The sequence below is a fragment of the Bubalus kerabau genome, chromosome 1 (genome assembly GCF_029407905.1).
Source record: "Bubalus kerabau isolate K-KA32 ecotype Philippines breed swamp buffalo chromosome 1, PCC_UOA_SB_1v2, whole genome shotgun sequence".
NCBI classification, from domain to species: Eukaryota; Metazoa; Chordata; class Mammalia; order Artiodactyla; family Bovidae; genus Bubalus; species Bubalus kerabau.
This window is the reverse complement of record NC_073624.1, coordinates 135,967,480-135,989,172: the sequence shown is the minus strand read 5'-3', so window position 1 is coordinate 135,989,172 and position 21,693 is coordinate 135,967,480. Positions and strand designations below refer to the sequence as shown.

General features: G+C 44.6%; 1 protein-coding gene across 5 annotated transcripts in view; it reads right to left on the bottom strand.

The window, feature by feature from the left end:
- The window catches only part of LOC129658172 (zinc finger protein 33B-like), a 100,271-nt gene extending 86,034 nt beyond the window's left edge, over nucleotides 1-14,237 (bottom strand). For all 5 annotated transcript variants that reach the window (XM_055589315.1, XM_055589306.1, XM_055589296.1 and 2 more), the window contains exon 1: nucleotides 14,089-14,237. The gene's annotated coding sequence lies outside the window, so the exon portion shown is untranslated. The remainder of the gene's footprint in view (nucleotides 1-14,088) is intronic.
- Nucleotides 14,238-21,693: the final 7,456 nt, after the last annotated feature.

Here is a 21,693-nt window from a genome sequence, read left to right as displayed (position 1 = left end):
ATGTTCTGATGAAGTTTAACTTGAAAAGGACTCTTGAATGGGGCAGTCAGTCAGTTCGGTGGCTCAGTCATGTCTGACTCTTTGCAACCCCATGGACTGCAGCACACCAGGGTTCCAACTCCTGGAGCCTACGCAAACTCATGTCCATTGAGTCGATGCCATCCAGCCATCTCATCCTCTGTCGTCCCCTTCTCCTCCCACCTTCAATCTTCCCTAGTATCAGGGTCTTTTCCAGTCAGCTGGTTCTTTGCATCAGGTGGCCAAATCACTGGAGTTTCAGCTTCAGCGTCAGTCCTTCCAATGAATATTCAGGATTGATTTCCTTACTCTTGCCTGGAAAATCCCATGGATGGAGGAGCCTGGTGGGCTGCAGTCCATGGGGTCGCTAAGAGTCGGACACGACTGAGCGACTTCATTTTCACTTTTCACTTTCACGCATTGGAGAAGGAAACGGCAACCCACTCCAGTGTTCTTGCCTGGAGAATCCCAGGGACGGGGGAGCCTGGTGGGCTGCTGTCTATGGGGTCGCATAGAGTTGGACATGACTGAAACGACTTAGCAGCAGCAGCAGCAGCAGCGGGATTAACTAGTTGGATCTCCTTGCAGTGTTTGCCATAAGCAGCTACACACTGCCCTCTGGTGGCCCTGTGAGAAATAGCAGGAGCACTGCAGGGCTCTATGGTTCTGTCCGCCAAAGAGGCCAACAACCAGTTGCCACCTTCACAGTATTGCTGTAAGAATAAACCAAATTCTGCAAGTCTCAGTGTTTGGGGGGAGCCTTCTAGTGGAAATCATTGTCTTGACTATGATACAATATGTCACTTTCCAAGTGCAGAATTTCAGAGAGTGATGATTGAGCCCCTGAGTCAGGCCCTGGGACCACAACAGAGAACAGAGAGGAGGTGGCTACCTTGGGATCTGCAGGGAGAGGGTGGGAACCTGCTGGGTGGGATCGCTTGCCTATACCCCAACTCTGTGTGTCTAGCGTAGAGATTAGTTTATCTAACCAAAGAATTTTCATAGCTTTCTTCTGATTATGTTATTAACAAAATGTTTTAGAAATTTGGGAAACTATCATTCGAAATAATCTGCATAATTTCACCTACAATTACATAGCATTTAAAAAAATGGGATTACCTGATACTACTGGTGACCTTTTCACTTAATATGAGTATTTATTCTATCCATTTATAAATTTAAAAGATGTGAATTTAATAGCTGTAAATATTCCTTATGATACCTTGTATCACAGGACCTGTTTCTACAATTTCTGATGCCAGCTTCCTCTAAACATATCTTGTTGATCTCTGAAAGTGGGGTCCAGAACCTATCAGCTCCAGGCAACTTCCAAATCTAGTATCATTCCCCGAATTTTCAAAGCAGGTTCTCTTTCTCTTTTCTGCTAGGACAGCAGGCCCTTCATACCATGTCTCCTCTCCTTTAAGTGCTCCTCCCAGACCAAGACACTGCTCAATCGATTCTCAGTCTGCTCTATGCACAGTGCACATTGTATGGTAAATATTCAATAGAGATTTGAAACACAATAGGTCTAAATGAGTTACTTGTTATTGCTGATGTCATCCTAAAATTATAAATAAATTCCAGGAAACAGTCAGCGTTACCTGAAGCAAAAGGACAGGGTACTGTCTGCAAGGCTTGCAAACTGGGGACACATGAGTCTTGCCTGTAACTGAAAGCACATTCCTGGGGCTGAAGGGAGGGAAGAACTTTTAAAAAGCAAGAACCCCAGTATGTTCCGCTGGGAGACTTGTAAGGGGGTTAAACGGCCCTGTGCGGCCTGAGCACAAATTCTTGGAGCTGGACCGCAGTCTACCATGACTGGCTGTCAATGGAACTTCTCCTTCAGAGTGTTCATGGGTAGGACCCTTAGCAGAATCAGGACTTTTTAGAGCTTTTGTTTGTGGTTCTAAGAACGCAGAGAACATTACTTAAGCTCAGGTCTGTTATGACCACATGACTGTTTTATTTTGGGTCTCTGTTAGCTAGAATGGGTCCGTTTTCTATGTTCTCTTAAGGAATTTCTCTCATTTTTACTTTTCTTTAGGGGTTACTGTTTTATTTTTATGTGGACAAAGTTGATTTACCATGAAAATTCACTCCCCTTCCTGGGGCACACCACTGGAAGACTTCCCAGCCTCTTCTGTGGCCACAGGACCACATCATGGCCAGTAAAGTAGGAGAAAAACTTATGTTGCATCCTGGCCTGTTATAACCTCCCACAGGCATTTTTCCAAGTTCCTGCCCCTTCTGCTGATGGATGCAGATGGGGGTGAGGTCGTTGGGATGGAGGAGGCCAAGAATAGAAGTCCGGGTTCATGAATGACCACATGAGGGAGTACAGTCTCCCCAGGATGAACACCCACTCAGCACTATCATGTGGGAAAGAGTGCTGTGCTTCTGAAATTTTGAGTTATTTGATGATTCAGCATAAACTATTATACCCACAAAAATGTTAATCATACTGCTGCTGCTGCTGCTAAGTCGCTTCAGTCGTATCCGACTCTGTGCAACCCCAGAGACGGCAGCCCACCAGGTTCCCCTGTCCCTGGGATTCTGCAGGTAAGAACACTGGAGTGGATTGCCACATAGGATGAACTTAAGTAGCCATCAATCTATTACATTTAAATAACAAAAGTAAATTTTGTACTATTAATAGTTTTAACATCCAGTTTAACCCTATTAATTCTGACTCAAGTCATTTAAATTCAGAGAACTTCAATTCCCCAACATTTTAAATTCTGAACTTAATAAAACCTGTGATAAGAATTATAATATTTGAAACATAGTGTTGAGAAAGTATTTCCAAGAGAAAACTTCAATAGGAGATAGTTTTTAATTTCTTGATCTTGCTTTGAAAACATAGCACAGCAAACTATTCGTGGTTTATCTATATTTATTTCTAACTGAAAATATTTTAGTTGGGATTCATTTTTTTAAAAAAAATAAATGACAGGTTTCTTAACCACATCATAGCTGAATGACTATAAATTCCCTTTTTGGGAGATTCTTTAGTGATCTGTACTTGTACGTGGCTGACTGACTTGGGTCAAATATTAGATATCTGAAATTTTCAAAATGTTCTTTTCCTGTCATCAATTTTCAGTCAATAATACATTTGATCTCATGGAGTTTTATATGGTATGGAATACTTCTACTGCTAATGATTTCCCTGATGTTGCAAGAGGCCTTAAGATAAAAATTCTGGCATCCAGTCTATTTGTTTGAAGACAGTGATTAAGTTTTGGTCCAGCTTTTGGAACATCTGCCCCCAAGGCTCCACCACCCTCCCTTTCTGCCTAACTCAATAGAGAAGAGGATGTTCTCAGAGCTACTTACAAGGTTCAGGGAAATGAAAGCTACACAATGGATCTCATCACCTGCCTAGGAATTGAAACGATCTTTTCCATTCAGATATCCTGGTAAGGAACCACACTTCTAATTTCTTTGGGAGTCAAGAAACACCAAGGAAAGAAAGTCTGTGGTTAGTAAATGAGCAAACGGCCAATCCATCTGAGAATCACACCACCTTCTCCCCTTCCTCTGGGTGTTTGGTGTAGGGAAAGAGCTGTGGTCATCACCAGGTGCTTTTCGTTCTTTTTCCCTTAGAAAAGAAACTCAGTTTTATTGAGGACACCAATGCACCAAACTCAGTACTCAAATTTCTCTTGTGTTCCCGTTGCCCATCTTTGAAATGTCTGCCGAATTTCTCTTATGTACCTGGTGCCCATCTTTGAAATGTCTGCCATTACCTTCAACAGTGAAACAACATACTTACTCATTACCAGAGTCGGAACTGCAGGGTTTTAAAGAGTCATTCCTGACTGTTTCAAGTGAAAAAATTGCTAACTCAAGAAACAATTTCGATAGAGAAAGCCAAACTATCTCTGTTACAAAGCATTGTACCTTGCACCAATCACTAGTTTCAATTAGATTGTTTTGAAGCCTCCTAAGTAGGTTCCAACAAACAGCACATAGAAAACCACAGAACAAAACCCAAACTATTCTCAAACAAAATACGCATCTTCTGGAAACAATCTGAGAATTACCCTGGATTAATATTCAAAATTGCAAAATTTTGAAATTTCATGAAATGAACATTTCTCTGGATTCCAAAGTTTTCCCTTCAAGCAAAATTTACCAAAAAAACAAACAACGGAGCTCTTGTTAGCTGCTAGAATTTGCAAATACTTGAGCATCTATGATTACTGTGCAGAAATAAAACTTTAAATGCTCATTTAACTTAGAGTAATGCCGTTTCTCAAAGATGAACAGAAACAAAAACATAAAATGTTCAAAAAGCCCTCCATACGCAAAAACATAGAAAGACGGGGACTACTTTACTTCAAACTTTGCTTAGGTGTTGGTATGTCACAAATTGCCCTCCAGGAAGCGCTGTGAGTTAGTCACAGTCAGTCAATTAAGCCTGAAAACGCTGAAAGTGAACTTTAACCTTTTATTTTTTTTTTAAACTTTACAATATTGTATTGGTTTTGCCATATATCAACATGAATCAACCTTTTGTAGCCGACCCTCCAGAAAGCCTTAGGAAAGAGCACGGAGTCCCATCTGAATACCCGCTGCCGGCGGCCAGCGAACAGGATCCCCGAGCTGTGCTCCCCCGTCACCCGCGCGCATCCCGGGAGCAGAGATCCCTTCACATCTGCGGACCCACCGCTCCCGACACGCGCGCCCGGCGGCCCCAACTTCGGGCTCCTCGGCGGCACCTCCCACTCCCGGATCAGGTCGTGGGGCAGCCCCGCCGCTAGGAGACTTGAGGGGCGCCGAGCAGGGAGGGCTGCGAGCGCACGGGGCGCCCCCCGCTCCACGGCCGCCTTGGGGCCCCGGCCAGGCGTCCTCACCCTGCGGCTGGTGGCGGCGACCCGGGAGCCGAGAACCGAGGGAGGCTCACGCTCCTCTGGGTGGGGGAGTCCGGGGCCGCTGGCCATTAGGCAGGCGGGGGCCCGCGGTGACGGGCTCCGGTAGAGCTGCACTTACTCGTGTCTGCGCCGCTCCCTGGTCCGGTTGTCCTGCCATGGGGACCGACTCAGTCTCCAACTTCCCTTCGCTCAGAACTGGTCCTCGGGCGCTCAGGAGTCCCTGTGCCTTCGCCCGCCCTCGCACCTGCCTCGCTCATGCCTGCGCACTCTCTGGGGATGGGGCGGGACCTCGCAGCCACCTTCCACCCTCAGCACCCCTGACCTGGATATTCCTGTTTATTTTTAATTTACTGTGTTTTACTTGGGATCAAAACTTTTAAAATAAATAGCAAGGTTTCTTATCTAAATCATAATTTATGATTTATAGATGTGCCTTTTATAAGAGTTTCGTCTTTTTGTAAGATTTCTTTATGATCATTATTTGTACTTGGTCAACTGATGGTCAACTGACCATGGATTTTCCGTTAGTAACACATTTATACCATGTGGAGTTTTCATTGGTGTTGATTATTTTCCCTAAAAATCACCATGATGGCCCATGTGTCCCTAGTTCAAACTGTGGGTGTCCAATAGGCCTACTTCTTTGATGACAGATATTCTTTTTTTGACAGATACTCAGTTTTGATCCACCTTTTTGAACTGTTTTCCCAAAGAGTCCACCCTCTGGTCTCTCCACTTCATTAGAAAATAGAAAAGGATTTTCTCTCATCTGCTTCCAAGGTCCAGGCAGATGAAAGCAACCAAATGGTTCCCAGTCACCTCCTGAGGAACTGAATCTTTCCCTCTCAAATATCCTGGTTAGAAACCACATCTCTCATTTCTCTGGGAACAAAGAAACATCAATAAAAGAAAGTTTGTGGTGGGGGGATGAACAATTCATCTGAAAATTATTCTGTCTTGAACTCTTCATCCTGGTATTTACTGTAGGAAAAGAGCATTGAATTTCATCTAAGCATGAGAAATTTGACAGGTCAATATTCATATCCATTAAACAATTACTCTAGCACAAATGGATTAACAGTAGTTTTTAGAGTTATACTACTCTATACCACATTATAACATGACACAATTTACTTATGTTTCTCTTGGTGTGTATCAGGTCTTTTAGAGCATCATCAGAGAAAGGTTGACATTCAGCAACCATGCTGACTTCAGAGAAAAAAAAACATTTCTTTTTATGCCATCAAGTTTAAAATTAATTGTTCAAGGAAAGCAACACCATTAAGATATAGTCATGGGCTTCCCTGGTGGCTCAGTGGTAAAAATCTCCCTGCCAATGCAGGAGACACAGGTTCGATCCCTAGTGTGGGAAGATCCCATATCCCTTGAAGTAACTAAGCCCATGCACCACGACTATTGAGCCTGTACTCTAGAGCCTAGGAACAGCAACTACTTAGCCCATATGCGGCAACTACTGAAGCTGGAACAAATGCTCTGGACCCCATGCTCCACAACAAGAGAAGCCACCGCAATGAGAAGCCCACACACTGCAACCACAGAGTAGCCGCTGTTTACCACAACCTAAGAAAAGCCCGTGCAACGAAGACATAGTACAACTATAAATGAATAAGTAAAATTATTTCTACAAAAGGTAGTCATGTCGAACTTATCCTTGTCCGTATAATTATTGCCTTGTCAATTAAAGCCCGTCATTAAGCTTTAGCTCCATAGAATATTCTGACACTAGATCCTGAAGGGAATCAGAGGTGATCTCTGAGCCCTAGAGTGGAGAGTCACACAGCAGGACAACTAAGGAGGCCAAAGCGCACAAGAGGACTCAGAGCAGATGTGAAATCTGATCTGAGAAATACCTAGGATCAAGTGCATCCTGTCTGAGAGGTACTGGGGGAAGGCCAGCGGGTATACAAGGCCTGGCAGGTGAGGAGGCAGCTGATTTATGATGACCTCCTATTGGGTCTGGGAGAATCCCAGTTTCAAATCTTTCAGGTCCTGATCCCAAATGTATTTATTCAGCAGTACTGGCACATTGCCCAGTACTTTGCCCAGTACTGGGCTGGGGGGCTGTAATAGTCAAAATCAAGGTGCAGTCTCTGCTCCCAGATGGCTGAGCAATGGTTATAATAGAATGAAGGTTGTTGGAGGCAGAGTACCAGGTCATTAACATCATAACCTTCTCTCTCTCCCATAATTATTACAACCATCACTCATTATCTTAACCCTGATGTTCCTTAAAATAATCAAAATTTTATTAAAGTTCCCCCAGGAAGGTAGACTCAGTGCTTTGGGGATAGGAGACAGTGTGGACCTGACCCTGGCTGTGCTGAGCAGATCTCCCAGTTTGGACGACTCCCACTGAGACCTACTGCTCACCTTCACACTTCCTCCCACTGTCTTATAAGCAGCCCACTTAGTACTGAAACATTCACATCACAAACAAGTAGGAACATGATTGAAAAATATCTGATATGTTACACGGATTATCAAAAGATAGGTTACACAGATGTTTACAGATGGATACAGAGAGGAAGGGACAGAGGTGGACAAAGAAGGGGATTGGACACATAATTTTACATGTCTACATGTCACAAGGTAAAACTTAGTCAGTGGTTCACTTTATGTTTGTTATTTTTAGTGAATTTACATTAACTTCCAAATGAGATTAAAGAAGAGAAGCAATTCAATGTACCTTAAAGAGGTCCTATACGTTTATAAAACATGTTCTGATGAAAGCTAACTTGGATCAGTTTTGAATGGGACAGTGTTTGTCAGAAGCACCCACACCGCCCTCTGGTGGCTTTTTGAGAAATGGCAGGAGTGCTGCATGGCTCCATGATTTTTGTCAGCTAAAGAAGCCAACATTTACACTTGCCACATTCACAATCTTACTGTTAGAGCAAACCAAACTCTGTAAGGTTCAGTGTTTTGAGGATGTCTGTCTTTACACTGTCTTGAGGCCTTGAGCCAGGCCCTGGGTCCACAGCAGAGAGGAGAGAGGAGGTTGCTGCCACCTCATGGGACCAGCAGAGAGATGGTGGGAACCTGCTAGGATCACCTGTCTATACCCAGCTCTGTGTGTGGTGGGGAGAAATTAGTCTATCAAATCAAAGCAATTTATGAAACTTTTCTGTTTATATTAATAAAACATTTTAGAAAATCACAAAACTGTCATACAACATATCTGTATGATTTCATCTAAATTTACACAGAATTCTAAAAAATGGGATTACCTTACCTTACTAGTCTCTTTTTCACTTAATATGAGTAGTTATTCCATCCATTTGTAATTTTAGGAAATGTGAATTTAATGGCTGCATAATATTTAAGAAAACTGGAGATCTAAGTGAACATTTCATGCAAAAATGGACACAATAAAACACCATAAAAGACAGAAATGTAAAGACCTAATAGCAACAGAAGAGATTAAGAAGAGGTGGCAAGAAGAACATAGAAAAAAGTCTTAATGACCGGAGTAACGATGGTGTTGGCGCTCACTTAGAGCCAGACATCATGGAGTGTGAAGTCAAGTGGGCCTGAGGAAAGCTTACTACAAACAAAGCTAGTGGAAAATTTCAGTTGAACTATTCAAAATCCTAAAAGACAATGCTGTTAAAGTGCTGCACTCAATATATCAGCAAATTTGAAAAACTCAGCTGTGGCCACAGGACTGGAAAAGGTCAGTGTTCATTTCAATTCAAAAGAAGCGCAATGCCAAAGAATGTCCAAACTACTTGTAAAATTGTACTCGCTCCTTATGTTATCAAGATTATGTTCAAAATCCTTAAAGTCAGGCTTCAACAGTATGTGAACAGGGAACTTCCAGATGTACAAGCTGGGTATCGAACAGGCAGAAGAACCAGAGATCAAATTGCCAACATCATTGAATCATAGAAAAAGCAAGGGAGTTTCAGAAAAACAACTACTTCTGCTTCATTGACTATGCTAAAGCCTTTGACTGTGTGGATCACAACAAACTGTGGAAAATTCTTAAAGAGATGAGAATATCAGACCACCTTACCTGACTCCTGAGAAATCTGTATGTGAGTCAAGAAACAACAGCTAGAACCAGACATGGAACAAGGGACTGGTTCCAAATTGGGAAAGGAGTATGACAAGGTTATATATCGTCACCTTGCTTATTTAACTTCTATGCAGAGTACATGATTTGAAATGCCAGGCTGGATGAATCACAAGCTGGAATCAAGATTGCTGGGAAAATATCAACAACCTCAGAAATGGAGGTGATATCACTCTAATGGCAGAAAGTGAAGAGGAACTAACTAAAGAGCCTCTTGATACGGGTGAAAAGGGAGAATGAAAAAGCTGACTTGAAACTCAGCATTCAAAAAACTAAGATTATGGCATCTGGTCTCATTACTTCATGGCAAATAGAAGGGGAAAAAGTGGAAGCAGTGACAGATTTTCTTTTCTTCTCCAAAATCACTGCAGATGGTGACAGCAGTCAGGAAATTAAAAGACACTCCTTGGAAGGAAAGCTCTGACAAACCCAGACAGCCTATTAAAAAGCAGAGACATCAATTTTCCAACAAAGGTGCATATAGTCAAAACTATGGTTTTCCAGTAGTCATATACGGATGTGAGAGTTGCACTGTAAAGAAGGCTGAGTGCTGAAGAACTGATGCTTTTGAACTGTGGTGCTGGAGAAGACTCTTGAGAGTCCCTTGGACTGCAACGAGATCCAACCATTCAAACCTAAAGGAAAGTAACCCTGAATATTCATTGGAAAGACTGATGCTGATGCTCCAATATTTTACCCATCTGATGCAAAGAGCCATTGGAAAAGACCGTGATCCTGGGAAGGATTGGAATCAAAAGGAGAAAGAGGCAGCAGAAGATGAGATGGTTAGATACCATCACCAACTCAATAGACATATATTTGAGTAAACTCCAGGAGGTAGTGGAATACAGAGGAACCTGGCGTGTTGCAGTCCATGGAGTCACAAAGAGTCTGCCACAACTTAGCAACTGCACAATGATGACATAATATTCTTTATGGTACCTTGTATCAGAGGACCTGTTTCTATAGCTCCTGATGCCAGCTTCTTTCACAATCATATCTTGTTCATCTCTGAAAGTGGAGTCCAAATCCTATTGTTTCCAGGCAGTTTTCAAATCTAGAATCATTCTCTGAACTTTCAAAGCGGGTTCTCTTAATTCCTTTCTCCTAGGATGGCAGGCACTTCATACTCTGTCTTCTTTCTTGGGGATTCAGAACTCCTCCAAGACCGAGATGCTGCTCAATGAATTCTCAGGTCACTCTTAAGTGCTTGGTGTATGGCAAACAGCCAGTAAAGATTTGAAAACTAATTAAATTGAAATGAATTACTCACAGTTGCTGACAACTTTAATTGTTTTCCCTTCCTAGGGAGAACAGCTGGAAGACTTCCCAGTCTCTTTTGTGGCCACAGAAACTGATTGTGGCCAAAGCAGCAGCAGAGAAACGGTATCCTTCCAGAGCTGGCTTGTTATAAGCTTCCATATGCTTGCCCCCTTCTGCTGATGGATACAGATGGGGATGAGGTCTTAGGGAATGGAGACGGTACAGGATGGGAGGAGTCTGGGTTCCTGAATGACCATCTGAAGGAGTCTCCCCAAAGTGAATACCCACCCAGCGCTGTGATGTGGGAACTATAGTGTTGTCCTGCTGAAATTTGGGGAGTTGTGTGGTAATTCAGCATAAACCATTATACACACAAGAGTGCTAATTATACAATCAACTTAAATTGCCCTCAATCTAGTACATTTAAAATGACATACATCAATTTTGTATTATTGATAATTTTACCCTCCAATTTAACCCTGCTCTTCTGAATCAGTCATTTGACCTCAGAGAATATCAATTCCTCAACATTTTTTACTCTGAGCTTCATACACACTGCAATCAGAATTACAATATTTGAAAAATAATGTTGAGAAAGTACTTTCCAGAGAAAACTTCAGTAACTTTTAATTCCTTGATTCTGCTTTGAAAACACAGCATAGTAAACTACATGTAGTTTATCCATATTTATTTCTAATTAACAAAGTATTTTAGTTGGGATTAATTTTTAACAAATAAATAGCAGGTTTCTTGTCCACATCACAGCTGAATGACTAAATTCTCTCTCTGGAAGATTTCTTTACTGACCATTGTTTGTACTCAGTCAAATGACCTGGGTCAAATACCAGGTATTAAAAATCTTCAGAACGTTCTTTTTCTTTCATTACTTTTCAGCCAATAAGCATTTGACCACATGGATTTTTCTATGGCCTGGATTATTTTTACTAACAACAAGCTACATGATGTTGTAAAAGACCTTAAGGTCCAAATGCTGGTATCTAATGAGTCTGTTCCTTTGAAGACAGTGATTCACTTTTGCTCCAACTTTTGGAAAACTTGCCCCCAAAAGCTCCACCACCCTCCCATTCTGCCCACTTCATCCATTAGAGAAGACGATTTTCTCAGTGTTACTTCCAAGGTACAGGCAGATGAACGTTTATACAATGGATTCAGGTACCTGCCTGGGAACTGAAAGGATCTTTTCCATTCAAATATCCTGGTTAGGAACCATGTTTCTAATTTCTCTGGGAATTAAGAAACAGCAAGGAAAGAGGGTACATGGTTGATAAATGAACGTCAATTCATCTGAAAATCACTCCATCTCCTCCCCTTCCTCTTGGTGTTCAGTGTAGGGAAAGAGCCCTGGTCATCACCATGTGGTTATTGCTCGTTTTCTCTTCAAAGAGAAACACTATTGAGGACACTATTTCACCAAACTCAAAGCTGGAATTCCTTTTATGTACCAGATGCCTATCTTTATAATATATGCCATTATCTTCAACAGTGAAACGATATGCTTTATTCATCATTACAGAGACCAAACTGCTATAGCAAAAGTCACTCCTGAGAGTTTTATGTGGAAATTTGCTTAACTCGAGAAAAAATTTCTGTAGAAAAAGACAACCCATCTCTGTGTTACAACGCATTGTTCCTTGCACCAATCACTAGTTTTAACTACAATCTATTATGATTTGAAGCATGCTAAATAAGCAGATTGTATTAAAAAAATAACACATAAAAAACCCACAGAACAAAACCCAAACTATTCTTAATAAAAATATCCATTTGCTGGAGCCAATCTGAGATTTAACCAAGATTAGGAACTAAAAGGCTTCTTGATGAAAGTTGAAGACAGTAAAAAAGTTGGCTTAAAGCTCAACATTCATAAAACTAAGATCATGGCATCTGGTCCCATAACTTCATGGGAAATAGATGGGGAAACAGTAGAAACAGTGTCAGACTTTATTTTCTTGGGCTCCAAAACCACTGCAGATGGTGACTGCGGCCATGAAATTAAAAGACACTTACTCCTTGGAAGGAAAATTATGAGCAACCTAGATAGCATATTAAAAAGCAGAGACATTACTTTGCCAACAAAGGTCCATCTAGTCAAGGTTATGGTTTTTCCAGTGGTCATGTATGGATGTAAGAGTTGGACTGTGAAGAAAGCTGAGTGCCAAAGAATTGATGCTTTTGAACTGTGGTGTTGGAGAAGACTCTTGAGAGTCCCTTGGATTGCAAGGAGATCCAACCAGTCCATTCTAAAGGTAATCAGTCCTGGGTGTTCATTGGAAGGACTGATGCTAAAGCTGAAACTCCAGTACTTTGGCCACCTCATGCGAAGAGTTGACTCATTGGAAAAGACTCTGATGCTGGGAGGGATTGGGGGCAGAAGGAGAAGGGGACGACAGAGGATAAGATGGCTGGATGACATCACTGACTCAATGGACATGAGTTTGAGTGAACTCCCGGAGTTGGTGATGGACAGGGAGGCCTGGCGTGCTGCGATTCATGGGGTCGCAAAGTCGGACACGACAGAGTGACTAAACTGAACTGAACTTTGATACTTTAAACTGCAACACTGCATACCAGAATGCCACGAAATAAACATTTCTCGTGATTTGGATATCATCTCCTCCTAATGCAAAATTTACCCCAACCCCCACCCTCCAAAAAAAATCCCAAAATCCCAAATCCAGCCAACCAACAACAAAAAACAACCAAAGAAAAGCCCCAAAACCAAACAAAAAAAAATCAAAGAAACCACGCCCATTACTATAAATAGAATTCCCAAATATTTTAGCGTCTATGGTAACTGCTCAAACAAGTATTTTTTAAATGCTCATTTAACTTAGGAGCTTCCCTAGTAGCTCAGTAGATGAAGAATCTGCCTGCAATGCCGGAGACTCGGGTTTGATTCCTGGGTCGGGAAGATCTGGAGAAGCAAATGGCAACCCACTCGAGTATTCTTGCCTGGAGAATTCCAGACAGAGGAGCCTGAATGGCTACAGTCCATGGGGTCGCAAGAGTTGGGACACGACTTAGCGACTAAACCATCACCATTTAACTTAAGAGCAGTGCAGCTTCGCCAAAAGTCGTCCTGTTGCTTGAAAAGCCTAATGCAATCAAGAAAAACTGTTCACCATACCCCAAAACATAAAAAGGCGGGAATAGCTTTATTTCAAACTTTGCTTAGATGTTAGTATTTCACAAATTGCCCTCCAGGAAGCGCTCTGTGAGTTAGTCACAGTCAATAAAGCCTGAAAACGCTGAAAGTGAACTTTAACCTTTTGTAGCCGACCCTCCAGAAGGCTTTAGGAAAGAGCACGGAATCCTATCTGAACACCCGCTGCCGGCGGCCAGCGAACAGGATCCCCGAGCTGTGCGGCCCCATCACCCGCGCGCATCCCGGAAGCAGAGATCCCTTCACACCTGCGGACCCACCGCGCCCGACACGCGCGCCCAGCGGCCCCAACTTCGGGCTCCTCGGCGGCACCTCCCCCTCCCGGATCCGCGAGCCCGCGGTGACGACAGGGCCCAGGCGGCGTCCGCAGACCCAGAGGCGCCCCCCGCCGCGGTCGTGGGGCAGCCCCGCCGCAAGGAGACTCGAGGGGCGCCGAGCAGGGAGGGCTGCGAGCGCGCGGGGCACCCCCCGCTCCACGGCCGCCCTGGGGCCCCGGCCAGGCGTCCTCACTCTGTGGCCAGTGGCGGCGACCCGGGAGCCGAGGACCGAGGGAGGCTCGCGCTCCTCGGGGCTGGAGGAGTCGGGCGCCGCTGGCCGTTGGGCAGGCGGGGGCGCGCGGTGAAGGGCTGCGGTAGAGCTGCACTTACTCATGTCTGCGCCGCTCCCTGGTCCGTGCGTCCCGCCGTAGGGACCGACTCAGTCTCCAACTTCCCTTCCCTCAGGACAGGTCCTCGCGAGCTCAGGCGTCTCTGCGCCTCCGCCCTCGCACCTGCCGCCGCTCACGCCTGCGCACTCGCTCCTGGGCCGGTGGGGGCGGGGAGGGGCGTCTGTCAGCCTCAGGACTCCTGGCTAGAATATCCTTATTTTACATTTCCTTAGTGTTTGACTTGATATCAATTAAAAAAAAATAAATGTCAAGTTTTCTTATCCTAATCATAATTTCATGACTACAGATTCTGTCTTTGTAAGATTTCTTTGATAATAGGTACCAAAATTATATATTTCTTCTATAAATTTTCAGTCAATAATACGTTTTACCCTGTGGAGTTTTATTTAGTGGTTTTTTTTTTTTTTTTTTTTTTCCCCGGCCTTGGCAGGGGCAGAGTCTTGAGATGAAGGGAGAGTTAGGATCCCCTAGGCTAGGGCTGCCTCCCTGCCACATGGTTTGCCGTGGAAATTAGAGGTCCTAAGACCCCAGGATATTCTGGCAATGTGGAGTAGATTCTCTGGGTGTGCGCACAAGTATACACTGGCACACATCAGAGGAAGGGACCATGGGGAGTGGGGTCAGGGGAGGGGTGGACCTTGGGGTAGCGGCAATGACAGAAACATGCATCATTTTCCCTGGACTAAGGCAAAGACCACCTTGTTGGACCTCATATGAAATCAAGGTCAGAACATCTGCACTGGCTGTGGTGAGGAGTCCTCACAAGGGAACTAGACACTCCACAGCTGAAGTGGACAAGAGGAGGTTGAGGGTCCTCTTCAAGGTCCTTCTCAAAGCCCCTGGTTCCTATGAATCCTGTCACATTCCCTCCTGGGGCCCAAGGAATGTTGATGTCCTGAAGTCTCTCAGAGGTATGGTTTGTGCTGTGGTTTCCCTGCTTGGTGTGTAGTGTGAGTGGTTCCCATCAAAGGGGTAATGTGTCTACTGGGGTGAGGAGAGTGTCCCCTGCACTCCTACACATTCCCCTGCCCCCGACCTGGCCTATACCTCCTCCTATTAGCAACTGAGCTTCTCAGTGGAGGAATGGAGCCTCTTATCTATTCATTTACCAGCTGTGCCCTGAGCACTCAGTGGGGGCTGTGATGAAAAGAAAAACCAGGGTCACAGTCTGAGGGGAAAATGGAGAAACACAGAAAGAAAAGACAGAAAGGAGCAAGTTCTGTGTTGAAAAACAGTAGGTGCGACAATGGGGTCATGGAAAGGCTGCACTGAGGGGATGTGTCTGTCCCCAGCAGGGTAATGAGAAGGCGCCTGCCATTCACACATCTGGGGATAATTATCCTAGAAGAAAGCACAAGTGTATGGACACACAGAATGTGTTTGTCCAGAGATGAAACCAGAGGGAGCTGGTGTGGCTGGTGGGAGCTTGGGAGGAGAGTAGGGGGACAGTGGGAAGGGAGGGGCCAGGGCCTGATGCTTGATGGCAGTGTGAGTGGTCCATCTGTGTAACAACATTAGCCAATCTTGAATGACTTAAGCAACAAAAATTTATTATCTCACACTATCCGTGGACCAGGAATTGACCACGATTCACCTAGATACCTCTGCCAGTATCTCCTGGGGGTCTGGGACTGTGGGTTCATTGAGTCAAGACCCAAGAGCTCCTCTGTCTGATGGTCTCAATGCTAAGCCACAGGTGCCTCCTCATATAGCAACTTGTAATATACAGGCTTGTTCCCTAGAGTGAGGGACCAGGAAGACAGAAAGACAGAGAGAGGGGAAACTGCAATACAAATGAAGAAGTAGAAATTGTACACCTAAACTCTGGGGGATTGTCAAATGGTACAACCACTGTATATAACACTTCAGCAGTTTCTCAAAAGGACAAGCCTACAAGTTTTCAGTCAATCCCAAAATTCCCCTCCTACATCAATACCCAAAAGCATGTGAACACAGATATTCACATGCCTGTACACAAGTATTCAGAGCACCACTGTTCAGAAGAGCCCAAAGGTGAAAACCCTAAAGTCCATCAACAGATGAAAGTCAAATGTGCTGTTTCCCGAATGGAATATTATTTAGCAATGAAGAGTGCAAATGTTCTCAAATAGACATTTAATAGGGTTATATAACATTATGAATGAACTTACTGCAATTTACATGTACAGTCTAAGATAATCAAACTATTAAATTCTAAGTGAACTATATATCATAGAATAAACAATTTAGTATGCATTAAAAAAAATACCAAAAATGGACTTGCTCTAACTCTGGAGCTGTGGTGGGCAGTAGAGGTGTAGTTGGCTCCAGGTCTGGAGATGTTTCCAGAGCTTGTTCTGGAGCTAGTGCTGTAGTTCCAAGAAGAGAAAACATCAGTAGGACTGCTTTTCCACGTGTCTCCCAAAAACAGAAAAGAAAGCTTCTCACTGCCACTCAATGATCTCTCAAAGATGCCAGCCCCAGAAAGTCTTCCCAGACTGCAGTCCAGGGCAATAGTGATCTGAGCTTCCTCATTGCTCCTGGCCCAGTTCCAGCCTCAGAAGGCTCTGCTCTGTGTGGTCCAGATCCCTCCCATCCTCATTCACCCCCATCACCTACCTTGAGTCCTCCTCATATGCCCCTCTGCCTCAGTGGGCTCCAGGGTCTCCAGCTGTGCCAGGAGATGGAGCATTTGGTGCTCCAGGTCTGTGTCAGGCATGCTGAGCTCTATTTAAGCCAGTAGCATCCACAGGCAGGGAAATTCTGGGGGCTGGTGGAAATCCTCAGGGTAATGGTACAGCCAGGTGCCCAGGATGGTGGACATAGCCTCTGAGGGGAGTCACGTGGGCAGCAGAGTCAGAGACCTGGCCTTCCTTCCACACTGAGCTCCAGAGCAGCTCTATGGGATCTGGGTCTTTTGGCCTTCTGCTCCTGCGCATCCAGAGGCCAGTTCTCCTCCATGTCACATCTCACTTGGTGGTTCTTTGGAAAACTGAGTCCCTCCCTCTCGAATCAAAGTCCCACTCACATTTTTCAGCTGGTGCAGGGGTCTACCGTCCTCATCAGAGTAAGGGAGGATGCATCTGTGCCTAGAGAAGGCCAGAAAGGCATCACATGGACAGGACTGAAGACATGCTGGATATGATGGCTAGTGTGACAGTGTGACCCCCGGGAGAACTGAAGCCCTGGGGGGCAGGACTGCTGTCTGCTCGATGCATTACATGATGGTTGTTCCTAGAAAAGTGCCTGCACCTTGTGGGCCTTCCTCTATATTTCAAGAATGAATGAGCCCAACCAGCCCCATCTGAGTGCCTGGGGCACTACTGATCACTCCCAGGGATCCCTGTTCTCACTAACCCAGGACAGGGTACTTCTCATAACTTACTTTGCAAATAGGAAACAGTTCGGCCCAAGGTCAAAGGTCAGAGACAACTGAGACAGAGGCTTCCTTGAGGGGAGGAGGAACATGATGACTAAGTACAACCACAGCCCCTCCAGCAGACCTTTCCATGCGGCCAGGTCCCCAGAAAGCACTTTCCAACTTTCCAGGAAGGACCCACTTAGTCCCCACATTCACCCTGAGGGCTGGTTCTCCCTTTACCCTCATGTGCGGAGGTGGGCTGCCGTCTATGGGGTCACACAGAGTCGGACACAACTGAAGTGACTTAGCAGCAGCAGCAAAGGGTCCAACTGGGGCTCAGAGAGGTGGAGAGATATTCCTGTCACTCACAGCTGGAATGGGGCCAACTCCCCCGTGTGTCATAGGTGGGGGGAAGTGCTCACCTTGTGAAGAGAAGGTCCAGCACCTGTTTTGTTGTTGTTGTTCAGTCACTTAGTCCAACTTTTTGCAACCCTGTGGATGGCAGCACACTGGCTTTCCTGTGCTTCACTATCTCCTGGAGTTTGCTCAAATTCATGTCCATTGAGTCAGTGAAGCCATCCAACCATCTTGTGCTCTGCTGTCCCCTTCTCCTCTTGTCTTCAATCTTTGCAGTATCAGAGTCTTTCCCAATGAGTTGGCTCTTCACTTCCATCAGAATATTTTCCAATGAGTCAGCTCTTCCCACCAGGGGGCCAAAGTATTGGAGATTCAGCTTCAGCATCAGTCCTTCCAATGAATATTCAGGATTGATTTCTTTTAGGATTGACTGGTTTGATCTCCTTGCAGTCCAAGCGACTCTCAAGAGTCTTCTCCAACAACACAGTTCAAAAGCATCAATTCTTCAGCACTCAGCCTTCTTTATGGTCCAACTCTCACATCCATACATGACTACTGGAAAAACCATAGCTTTGATTATATGGATCTTTGTTGGGAAAGTAATGTCTCTGCTTTTTATATGCTGTATAGGTTTGTCATAGCTTTTTTCCCAAGGAGCAATTGTCTTAATTTCATGGCTGCAGTCACCGCCTGCTGTGATTTTGGAGCACCAGAAAAAGTCTGTCACTGTTTCCATTGTTTCCTCATTTATTTGCCATGAAGTGATGGGACTGGATCACTTTTTGAATGTTGAGTTTTTCAATGTTGAGTTTTAAGCCGGCTTTTTCACTCTCCTCTTTCCCCTTCATCAAGAGGCTCTTTAGTTCCTCATTGCTTTCTTCCATGAGTGTGGTGTCATCTGCATAGCTAAGGTAATTGATATTTCTCCCAGCAGCCTTGATTCCAGATTATGCTTCATCCAGCCCCGCATTTTGCATTATGTACTTTGCATATGAGTTAAATAAGCAGGCTGACAATATACAGTCATGATGTACTCCTTTCCCAATGTGGAACCAGTCCATTGGTCCATGTCTGGTTCTAATTGTTGCTTCCTGACCTGCATACAGGGATCTCAGGAGGCAGGTAAGGTGGTCTGGTATTTTTTTATTTTTAAGAATTTTCCACAGTTTGTTATGATCCACACGGTCAAAGGCTTTAGCATACAAAATGAAGTAGATGTTTTTCTGGAATTCTCTTGCTTTTTCTATGATCTCCAATGAATGTTGGCAATTTGATCTCTGGTTCCTCTGCCTTTTCTAAATCCATCTTGAACATCTGGAGGTTCTCAGTTCATGTACTGTTAAAGCCTAGCTTAGCGAAGTAATGCTTTTGAGCATTACTTTGCTAACATGTGAAATGAGTGCAATTGTGTGGTAGTTTGAACATTCCTTGACATTGTCGTTCTTTGGGATTGGAATGAAAAAAGACTTTTTCCAGTCCTATGAACATGCTGAGTTTCCCTAATTTGCTGGTATATTGAGTGCAACACTTTAATAGCATTTATCTTTTAGGATATGACATTGCTCAGCTGGAATTCCATTACATCCACTAGCTTTGTTCATAGTGATACTTCCTAAGGCCTACTTGACTTTGCACTCTAAGATGTCTGGCTCTAGGTGAGTAATCACACCATTGTGGTTATCTGGGTCACTAAGATCTTTTTTGTATATTTCTTCTGTGTATTCTCGCCACTTCTTAATATCTTCTGCTTCTGTTAGATCCACACCATTTCTGTCATTTATTGTGCCCATCTTTGCATGAAATGTTCCCTTGGTATCTCTAATTTTCTTGAAGAGATCTCTAGTCTTTCCCATTGTATTGTTTTCCTCTATTTCTTGCATTGTTCACTTAGGCTTTCTTATTTCTCCTTGCTATTCTTTGGAACTCTGCATTCAGGTGGTTATATCTTTCCTCTTTTGCCTTTAGCTTCTCTTCATTTCTCAGCTATTTTGTAAGGCTTCCTCAGACAACATTTTGCCTTTTTGCATTTCTTTTTATTGGGGTTGGTTTAATAACTGCCTCCTGTACAATGTTACAAACCTCTGTCCATAGTTCTTCAGGCACTCTATCAGATCCAATCTCTTGAATCTATTTGTCACTTGCCCTGTATAATTGTAAGGGATTTGATTAGATTTTACCTGTATTGCATAGTAGTTTTACCTACTTTCTTCAATTTAAGTCTGAATTTTGCAATAGTTTATGATCTGAGCCACAGTCAGCTCCCAGTCTTGTTTTTGCTTACAATACAGAGCTTCTCCATCTCTGGCTGCAAAGAATATAATCAATCTGATTTTGGTATTGACCATCTGGTGATGTCCATGTGTAGAGTCATCTCTTGTGTTGTTGGAAGAGGGTGTTTGCTATGACCAGTGTGTTCTCTTGACAAAACTGTTAGCCTTTGCCCAGCTTCATTTTGTATTCCAAGGCCAAACTTGCCTGCTACTCCAGGTATCTCCTGGCTTCCTACTTTTGCATTCCAGTCCCCTATGATAAAAAGGATATCTTTTTCTTGGTGTTACCTCTAGAAGGTCTTGTAGCTCTTCATAGAACCATTCAACTTCAGCTTCTTTGGCATTAGTGGCGGGGCATACACTTGGATTACTGTGATAGTGAATGGTTTGCCTTGGAAAGGAACAGAGATCATTCTATTATTTTTGAGACTGCATCCAAGTACTGCATTTTGGACTCTTCTGTTGACTATGAGAGATACTCCATTTCTTTTAAGGGATTCTTGCTCACAGTAGGTGGCAAAAGCCCTGTAGGTGCCCAGGAATGTGGGGATGTAGGAGGGGGTTGCTGCCCAGGAAACAGGTACCAGGTTCCCCACCAGCATCTCTAGCCTATGTCTTTGGACACTTCACATCATGTAGGTCTCACTCCTGTCCCCTGTGGACACATTCTCCCCCTGGGGTGGAACACAGCAGAGACACAAGTCAGAGGCAGCACCACGGACACCAGGAAGGCAGGGGCTGGAGCTCAGACTGAGTCCCCGAGCCTCCAGGACTCAAGGCAGGAGGAGGGGCAGGAGTGCCCTCCACAGAATAAACAGCCTGGTATCACGAGTGAACTGGCGCTGGGCCATGGTTATGTGTGTTAGTGTCTTAGAACAGTTTGTATTTGATAGCTCTCCATGTGTTAACTGCATCATCCCTGTTGGTTATGAAAACATCCCATTCTGGGGATGAGAAGACAGAGGCTGATCCTGGGGTGAGAGGGGCTGAACCTGGGGTGAGAGGCATCAGGATTCTCAGGCCCACATGGATACCTGGGATGGAGTTAATATAGGATTAACTGTAGAAAAATGCAGAAAGGCTCCTTTCACTTTCATGAAGTGAAATTCTATCACAACCTCTTTCTGAGATTCCCACATGGAGGTGAACAGTGATTTTTTGCATCTGGACAAGTAGGGCCTGGGCCGCGAGGGTGCTTTGCAGAGCTGACAGTCCCAGGTTCCTTTGGGAGAAAGACTCTAGGAGGGACCCAGGGGAGGGCCAGGGTGGCTCTGGGACCTGGAGCTTCCTGGGTGTAGGGTCTCATCCTGGCTGGCACTCACCCTGTGCCTGCCCTGGGCTCTGTTGCTGGTGTGGGGCTCCAGCCCCTCGTGCCGGGAGATGGAACAGGGTGCTCCGTGGACTGGCTCCTGTCTGCAGTCCCGTGAGGAGCCCTGTGAACAAGTGCCCAGCAGCCAGGCAGAAAGTCTCAGGGCCCTGGCCAGCTGTCTATGGTGCTTCTCGGACCCCCAGACATCTCCCCTCCAGACACACGCCCACCACTCTCCCCACTGACCTCCACCGAGGATGCAGACACCCGACCACTTGAGGGCCTTGGATCCACACTGGCACAGAGAAG